The sequence below is a fragment of the Nicotiana tabacum genome, chromosome 6, assembly GCF_000715075.1.
Source record: "Nicotiana tabacum cultivar K326 chromosome 6, ASM71507v2, whole genome shotgun sequence".
Taxonomy (NCBI): domain Eukaryota; kingdom Viridiplantae; phylum Streptophyta; class Magnoliopsida; order Solanales; family Solanaceae; genus Nicotiana; species Nicotiana tabacum.
The window spans coordinates 29,913,073-29,922,500 of record NC_134085.1 but is presented as its reverse complement, the minus strand read 5'-3'; the positions used below and the strand labels follow the sequence as shown (position 1 = coordinate 29,922,500).

The window sequence follows — 9,428 nt, the reverse complement described above, 5'->3', positions numbered from 1 at the left end:
CTGAAAATTTAGAAAATAGGTTTGTTTTGGTTGGGCCTATTAGGGATGTGAAAATGCCTAAATTAGGAAGGAATGGAGGTAAAAAGAAAATTGAAAAAGAAAAAGAGAGAGAGGGTGTATGTGGTGATGTGAGGGGAAAAGTGAAACGAGTGGTTGGTTCTTCTCCCACTTCTTAATTGTCGTTACTAGCTATCTGTGGGGTTGCACAGGCAACTGTGGAAGAAAGTGGCAAGAAGTCAAGGGGAAGTGGTTCAGGGGAGGCTGCTGAATGGTTGGTTAATCTAAGTTCACAGGCAGATGAACCTGGTTCATCTATTTCTGAATTGCTGTTACTAGCTATTTATGGGGTTATACAGGCAACTATGGAAGAAAGTGTCAAGAAGTCAGGGGGAAGTGGTTTAGGGGAGGCTGCTGAAGGGTTGGTTAATCTAAGTTCACAGGCAGATGAATCTTTTTCATCTATTGAGGAGGCCCTAGCAGACCTTCTGAAGAAAGTAGGTGTCAGTTATGATTTAAAGAAAAGGAGAAATCCAACACCAAAAGCCCCAAGTGCTGCTAAACCTTCCAAGAAACGAAAGTCTTCCTCCCCAATAACTACTGAAACTCCCTTGCCAAGGGAAGAGCCACAAGAAGCAAGGTGAAAAAGAGTGAGAGTGACCTACAAAAGGCTTTGGCTGAAAGTAAGAAGAAGAGAATGGATAAAGGAAGAGGTAGGGTAGCAGAGTCCTCTGAAGCTATTGATGTTGAGAAGATGGAACAGGTCCATCAAGAGGACCATACAACAATGGAGGTTCAAACTCCCAAGCCCAAAAAGACTAAGACCTCTTCCAAGAAGTCTTCATATGTGTCTAAGGCTGTTGAACCTTCATTGGTCAAAAGGACAAGGTCTGCAATGAAAAGCAAACAAGCTAGAGTTTCTGAAGATGAGGAATGGAGTGGTGAAGAAGAAAGTGAGTCTGATGGTGAACAAGACAAGCTGTCCAAGTTTGATGGTGAACCAGGAATGGTTCGTTTGGTTGATGCCCTAGCTATCAGGGCTGGAAGGACATGGTCCTTCAGATGGATGGAAGGCTAGCCAGGAATGAGGTCATTGAATTCATGGCAAATGCTGAGGTCAAAGATGGCAGAGTCACTAGCCAAGTAAAAGGAGTGCAAGTGACATTTGATGCAGAAAAGCTGGGAGAGATTCTTGACATCCCTACTGAGGGAAATGATGACTACCCAAGGCAAAGATGGCCAAGTTTGGATTCCCTTCCTCCTGCCCTGGAAATCACTAGGAGATTCTGTGATGTTGAAGAAGTGAATGAGGCCAAGTTTGTGCACAAGAGTGAAATGAAGCCACAGCACAAAGTCCTCTTTGAGTTTGTCAACAACTGCCTACTGCCCGTCGTTAAATAGTTTTAGCGACCAGCCTTCTCCTCCCTAATAGATGATAAATATATTATGGAAAATATACATTTTCCGGTCGTTAACCAATTTTAGCGACCAACCTTTAACTGGTCGTAGATTATCTTTTAGAGACGAGCAGCACTGGTCCCTATTTAAAATAATTGTATTAACTATAACGACCATATTTCTGGTTTCTTATTAACCACAAGTAATATTAAAGCTCGATGTCACAAAACATTAATTTTTATCAATAAATATCAAATTGCTATATAAAAAGTTATTAATTACAATGTTGATATCCCATGATTTTAGTTTCAATATTTTCTCAACACCTTAGCAAAAAATGATAGCTAACATCCTGAGCTAGACTATGATATCATGTTTTACATAACATTCCTAGAAAAATAATAATGAGCTTGTGTTTCTTTTAAACATGTATCTTGAGTTGTAGCTTCAATCTTCAAAACCTGTAAGTACAAAATTTTGAAAAAAAGATAAATAACTATTGATAAAATAATATATGTAAATTTATACTAGAAATGGTTAAATCGTTTACCCTAAAAACAGTCTAAATTCATCAGGTATTATCCAACAACATGAACAAGGCTACAAGAATATAAGAAAATTAATTATAAAAGTATTGGAACGGTAAATTAAACTTCGATTCCATATTAAAAGAAGAGGAGAAGGTTTATTTTGTTATTTTATATAAGTCCAGCTACTTTCACCAGAACATATCATGTGTCGCGTCAAGTGCAACTAACTGAATATATTCTCCTTCTTCCTTTTTATTTTGCTATGTATGTTTTTTTTGCCTTTTCCAAAGTTAAAGTCTACATTCTTCATCAAAATTTGCTGGAATTGACAATTTAGGCTCTTCGAGTAACAAGTCACACATGAATCTTGAAACAAGAAACAACTAATTATTTGTACATGAACCTACACAAGGACTTAAAATCAATGGCAGAAGCAAAAAAGGCAGACAAAGTAATTGCACTTCAAAAATATTTTATTGATAATATTACTGCTATAGACACTTGTAGGGAAGAATTCCGTGGCATGATGTGTCTTAGTTTTTCTCTAGATATCTTATGGTGGCAAACAATCAAAGTAACTCCAACTTTGCCTCTTAAGATAGTGGAACCAGAATAATTCTCCTCTCAGTCAACCTCGAGTTACTTCGAGTCAACCAGAACTTCGAGTTACTAGAAGGATATGAAAGGAATAGCAAAATCCAGTCAACTTCTTTTAGTTTTCATAACTATTACTCCTTTGTAAAAGAAGTTGCAATTCATGAACACTTGATCAACTTACAAAAACTATAAGAACAAGACCTCTGGCATTTGCCAGAAAGTTTTGTGCCAGTTACTTTGCTGCAAGGAATTGCAAATTTGCTTTGAACTTTACGAGATTATTCATCTTTTCCCCTCTTGTCTTACTTATCTTTATGTAAGAAGGTGAAGAGCTTCCCCACTCCAAATTCTTTTAGAATAGTATTTTCAACATAGTTGGTCTAGTTAATACTACTACAAATGAGAATTAGTCTTAGAGTCACAAAACATGGCAAAGTTAATTCAGAATAGTATTAATTCTGCATCAACTTACATATGAGTTAATATTCTTCCTAATTTCCTAAGAGCATCTGCTACAAAAAAGGAACCACTATTTGGGGAGTTTGAAGGGAATTTTCCTCCACCAAACATGACAGATAAACAGGAGTATAAAACTCGTAGTTTACTCACTAGCATCATTACTCAGTGGACGAGCCTTTCTATTTGTACCAGTTGAGTTGAGTGCGTCTGCCCATAGTTTTTAATTTGAAGGAATATAAATTCATGTATGCAACAGAGATAGCAATAAGATAGAAATGACTATAAAAATCAACAAAAAAAATTAAAAACAAGGTCTATGGTTACTAACTTGATCAGTAGACAAAAAAAGTGATCATTCAGTTGAAACGAGCGATGTCGTAGGCGAGACATGTGATTGTTGAGCAGCAAAGAATTCCTTTATTTTCTTCATTTCTTTCATCTCATCTTCTATGGTAGACAAGTGATCATGTATGGATTTGTTTTCCTCACTCAAAGATTTATTTTCCTCTCTAGTTGAACGCAGCGCGGACAGTAATTCAACCTTTGAAAAAGTGCCACCTTTCATGTCATTCGCCGTTACTCCACCCCCAAAGCCAATACATGGCTACAAGTTTGAGGTCCACAATATTTTTCTACTATCTCTATGCTAGGTAGAGACGGATCCGATTGAACTATTTCTTCAATCTGACCTTACAAAACATACGAAGAAATATTTTATACCAGAATCCATATCATTTTAATTAATTTACTTATTTAATTTTCCGAATATACATATTATTCAGTTGCTTTAGGTTCAACAAGCTTGTTATTTTTCTTACCAATCTCAAAGATAATTATTGCCAAATCTGGTGGATTGCAGTCTTTTCCGTCCTTCACATCAAAGGCAAACATGTCAAAAGACACCTCGTAAATATTTTCTTTAAAAAAATAGAGATTTTATGATAATACCTTTTGATAAATTATCTCGCGAATAGGTTTGCTACCAATATGATGAAGCATTTTCAACTTAGATCGGTTTGCTGCATTCCTGATGCTTCTCGCCTTTGTGAAACAATAAGCTTATATATAATTATTATAATAAACTTAAATAGTATACTTAGGTTTGATTCTAGGTATAGCAGAAAAAAGATATATGGTGCTAGGGAGGGAAATCAAACTACAGATGCTTTGGCAAAATAGAATATTAAATCAATGGGCATACCTGAAAACTTTCTGAAGAAAAATGTTCCTTTACTAACCACTCTCATTCTTTCTTGTCTACTCCCTTTAGAATATTCTTAAGAGCCTGATAGATTAGCTTATCCTTCACATATTTAGCATGCAAGTGTCCTCTCCATTTGTTCCATAACTCTTTCATCCATCCCAATATAATATCATGATGATCAATCATATCAACACTCTCAAATTTATCCTACAATAATCAAAATATCCATTGAGTTAATGCATTACAAGATAAATAATGCACTGTTCAAATATGATCATGATGATCATAGAAATTTTCTGGTGTGGAAAAATAATGCACTGTTCAAACTAATATGCAAGCACTAAATTTGATAAGCTGCTCCATATTGTTAGTTATTATTGCATGAAAGTACAGCTAGAGAGCAGACGATGCAAAACTCCATTTGATAAAATCTTCAAAATACATATTATTTGGGATCTTTCATAACATAAATGACAAATCTTCCGGAACATGATGAATATAACATAAATAACAAAACAATATCTTTAGGACTACACATTCAGATGGACTTGAATAATAGTGATAGTACAAAAAATGATACAAACCCAAACCTTCATACATATTGTAAACAAGTATTTCATTGAAAAAGAGAAAGACCAAGCATAGAGATGTTGTAGTATCTGTTTATTGGTTGCATATTCCTTTTCCAAAGGTTCTGAGTCAAACAAGCTTCAAAAAAAAGTGCAGCCCAGATGAAACAATCTACTTTTGTAGGCAACTCTATTTTTAATACTAATTTCCTTGGCAGTTCAATTTCAGATTCAGTCTTTTATCTTTTTCAGCTTGTGTAAGACAGACGTCTGCTCTACTACTAACAGTTCATATAGTGCTTTGCTTATTTTTGCATCAACCTTGCCAAATACCTCTTTCTACTGCTAGCAGTAATGTTCTTTCTAAGACTCCCTAGCTTTCGCATAAGTAAGAAGTATGGACATCCCTCACTAAGTAACTTTGCAAAACCACATCTTTTTGAATTTGAAATTAGAAGGATTGACTTACCAGTTTGGAGGTGCTATCTTTTCTAGAAAAAAACATTTTTGTTTTCATATGTTGATTTTACTTCAACTACTAAGACACAAGGTTAACACCATTGAGTAGGCTTCATCGAGTCGAGTATCAACAAGTTGCATCCATTGCTTACTAGGTGCCATAACCTTGGAGAGTAGATAAAAATTAGATTAAAAAAAGATAAAGAATAAGAAAAATACTAAGATACGCAATACTTATTACGATCAAATGCACAAAACTGTGTGTTGAACTCTAAGGTTGCACTAGGAGATTAGGCTCCCTTTTTTTCCAGCTAATGCATTGCAATGTACAATCAGTTGGCACTAAGATAAATAAAAGATTATAAATTAACTTGTAATTAAGATGCTAATTCCTAAAACATGTATACATGGTTGCTTCTGGCCCGCCCCGAGATCGAAGTAAGTACTTACATCCAAAAAAAGTGCAAACAATATAGTTTACGACAAAAGATCATCCAAAATATCGCTTGCAACTAAAAAGTCTGCTTGTTAGTGAATTACCCTGAGTTCTTAACATGTATCATAATCATGTTCCCTGCTATTTCTTTCTTCTTATAGACAAACACTCATATTTCCCTAGATAAGTTATTTGGAAGAAATATATTTGTGAATACACTGTTAAAATGTCTTACGATATAAATGCATTTACTTTAAATCTTTTCAGAGGTAAAATAAAATTTTCAATAGGAGTAACAATAATTTTTTTAAAAAGCAAATCTGGATATTTTTCATTTTAAGAAATTGTTCAAAGACAAAACAAACTCACATTAACTACTCCTATTAGACAATAATAACAATATTTCCTGTTGATCTCTTCAATAACAGAGACAAAACCTCAATTTTAAAGTAAAAATCAAGAGATTAGAACCTAAGCTTAGTAAAAAACCAAGGATATTTCCCGGTCTTAAACCTTTCCTCAAGCCGAGCTATAGCTTTCTTAGCAGCAGTAACCTTCTTATCACGAAACTGAAGAACATCTACACTAACAACATCCTTCAGATCTACATCAAGTGTATAACGAGTCGGCATAATATGATTGCAATTAACGAGCTTAATAAAAGCCTTAACTCGTGATTTCTTTCTTTTTTTGGCTGAATCTTATCGAATTACTTTTTTGGATATTTGCTTATACTTGTAAGTAAACAATGGCCGTATGGTCTGTCTGTTGTTCCTTCATCGAATACACTAAAATTATATCTCAACACTCATAACATAAAACTAAATCTGTCATTCATGAAATAATTTGCTTTTTCGATATTCACTTTGTATGAAACATAATATTCAGACACATGCTAAAAACTTGAATACACTTCAGAGAAATCAAATTTAATGTTAGAGAAGAAGAACAACAACAAGAGGAAGAAGAAGAAGTTGAATAAAACGAAGCAATAAAGCGAATTCCAACTTATAGAAGAAACAGAGCAACTCAGAAGAGGAGGCATACCTGGGATTCGCAAACGAGCGAGGTTGAAAACTAGGTAGACCTGCGATTCACAAACCAACAAATTCACAACCTTTACTTTGAGAAAACACAGATCTTGAGTTGTGAATAGAGATCTAGGCAGACGACATATGTGTGGATGTTTAGAAACTAGGGCAGAGCTGGGAGTTTTGTTTTGGGAAAACAGAGAGTTTCTTTTAATTTTTTGGAATTTTTAGTTTTAGTATATTAGTTTTGGTGCCTATTTTTTAGAAAATTAGAAAATAATAATTTTTTAATATTTTAATATTATATTTAGCGGCAGTTCTCCCACCAATCGCCCCTGTTGGCACTATTAATATCATTTGGGACCAGTTATTAATTTCTTTTGGGACAAGATTTAGTACCTTCGCTATAGAATATAAAATTAAGGACCACAATATAATGTCATCCCAATACATATACTTTTAGAGATGGGATTATTAACTCGTCCCAAAATGTTGGTCGCAGATAAGGCTTTTTCTTGTAGTGGATGTACCGCGACTTGAAACAACATTATTGGTGGCGCAGAATGAAAGAAAGATATTGTCAGTCATGTCTTTAGGTATTTGAATTGCTAACAAGTAAAGTACGAGCATCAGACATTGGAGATAATAGAGTTGAAGTGGGAGTGCATCACTATGGATTTTGTGGTAGACTTACCACAGACCTTTAGGAAATATGACGTTGTTTGGTTTATTGTGGACAGATTGACTAAGTTCGCACACTTCATTCCGGTGATGACTTCCTATTCTTCAGAGAGGTTGGCTCAGATTTACATCGGGGAGATTATGTACTTGCATGGTGTACCCATATTTATCATTTTTGACTGGGGTACACAGTCAATTTTTGGAGATCCATGCAGCGTGAGTTGGGCATATATGTCGAGCTGAGTACCATGTTTATCCTCAGACAGACATACAATCTGAGTGCACTATTTAGATCTTGAAGGACATGTTGCAGGCATACTCTATGGATTTCAGGGGTCAGTGGGACCAGTTTATACCTCTAGAGGAGTTCTCCTACAACAACAACAACTATCAGTCGAGCATCTAGATGGCTCTATAAGAGGCCTTATATATGAGGCGATGTCATACCCGATTCGCTTGTTTGAACCCGGCGAGGCTAGATTGTTCGGAACTAATTTTGTCCGTGATGTTTTCGAAAAGGTTATGGTGATTAAGGAGAAGCCTTGTACGGCTCAGTCCATGGAAAGAGTTATGCGGGCTGGAATGTTCGAGATGTGACCAACATGGCAAGTGACAAGGTTCTTCTCTAAGTTTCGCCTATGAAAGGCATGATGTATTTTGGGAAGAAGGAAAAGTTGAGTCGGAGGTTCATTGGGCCGTTTGAGATCTTGTATAGAGCTGGAGAGGTTGCTTATAGGCTTGCATTACCTCCTAGTCTAGCTGGGGTACATTTGGTATTTCACATCTTCATGTTTTGGAAGTACCATGGAGATAGGTGACATGTTTTAGACTTCATCACGGTACAACTTGATGAGAATTTGACCTTTGAGGAATGGTCGATGGCTATTATAGACCCGTAGGTTCAAATGTTGAGGTATAAGAGGTTCCCTTCTGTGAAGGTGCATAGGAGAGGTCATCCGATTAAGGAGGCTACGTGGGATTCTGAGTCAGACATGCGAAGTAGATACCTACACCTTTTCACCAGTCCATGTATATTTCTCTGTCCACTTGAGGATGAATGTTTCTTTTAGAGATAGAGAATGTGATGACTTGATAGGTCGATTTGAGTAATATTCTTTACTTCTATGTTCTGAGACCTCTCATAGACTTATTTGATGTAATATGACTTGCGTGCATGGTCCGTATTGTTTTTCGAAAAGTTTTTATGTGATATTTTAAAGAAAAAGTGATTTTTTACTTAAAATGAGGCTAGAGTTGACCATGGTCAACATTTTGGTAAATACATTGGATCAGTGTTTTGACTGTTTCTGTATGTTCATATAATGTTTTGGACTTGTATGCATATTTGTTTGGGGTCCTGGGTGACCCAAGTGCATTTTGGCGCATTGTGTAAAAATTGGAAAATATTTGAGTTGTAAGTTGAAAATAATGCATTTTGATGATTGATTCTTGATATTTGATGTTATTTTGATAATTTGAGTTAGTGAGCGAGTTTGTATGATGTTATTTCACTTCTATGGATGCTCGGATTGGATCCCGAGGGTCTTGGTGAAGTTTCAGATATGTTTTGGGATGTTTTGGAGTGGCTGAATAACAGCTGTTTCTGGTATGGATGTGTAGATCTTGCATGTGCAAGGTCCTGCCCGCAAATTTGAGCATTGCTTTAGCGGTCAATGTATCGCATTTGAGAAATGGGCTTGGGATGGGTGTGTTCGCATTTGCGAGGCAGGTTCTCTTCTGCAGAGATTGGGCATTCACATTTGTGAGCATCTTTGTCGCATTTGCGACCCCTCAACGTTTAGTACAACTTCACAGTTGTGAAGCTAGAATCGCATTTGCGCACATGGGGTGTGTCAAAATGTGAGGCTTTTGCAGGCTTTTGTTCGCATTTGAGGGACTGTGGCATAGTTTGTACTTGCGGATTGTGGCATAATTTGCATGGGGGTTGTCGGAAATATGAGGGACAGTGGCACAATTTGCATTTGCGAACTGTAGTTTGCATTTGCAGGCCTCAAAATTCCGAACTAGCCCGTTGTCGCGCCCCAGGGGTTCTACGTGTGAAATTTC

The 9,428-nt window shown here is 36.1% G+C and overlaps 1 long non-coding RNA gene across 1 annotated transcript; it reads right to left on the bottom strand.

Annotated features, from left to right (window-relative positions):
• Window positions 1-1,630: 1,630 nt before the first annotated feature.
• Window positions 1,631-6,868, bottom strand: LOC107799795 (uncharacterized). The gene is made up of 7 exons (XR_001651215.2): window positions 6,697-6,868; window positions 5,224-5,378; window positions 4,183-4,392; window positions 3,930-4,022; window positions 3,800-3,851; window positions 3,310-3,665; window positions 1,631-1,856 (listed from the first exon to the last, which is right to left on the bottom strand). It is a non-coding gene; the product is annotated as an uncharacterized LOC107799795 (long non-coding RNA).
• Between the last annotated feature and the right edge of the window lie 2,560 nt (window positions 6,869-9,428).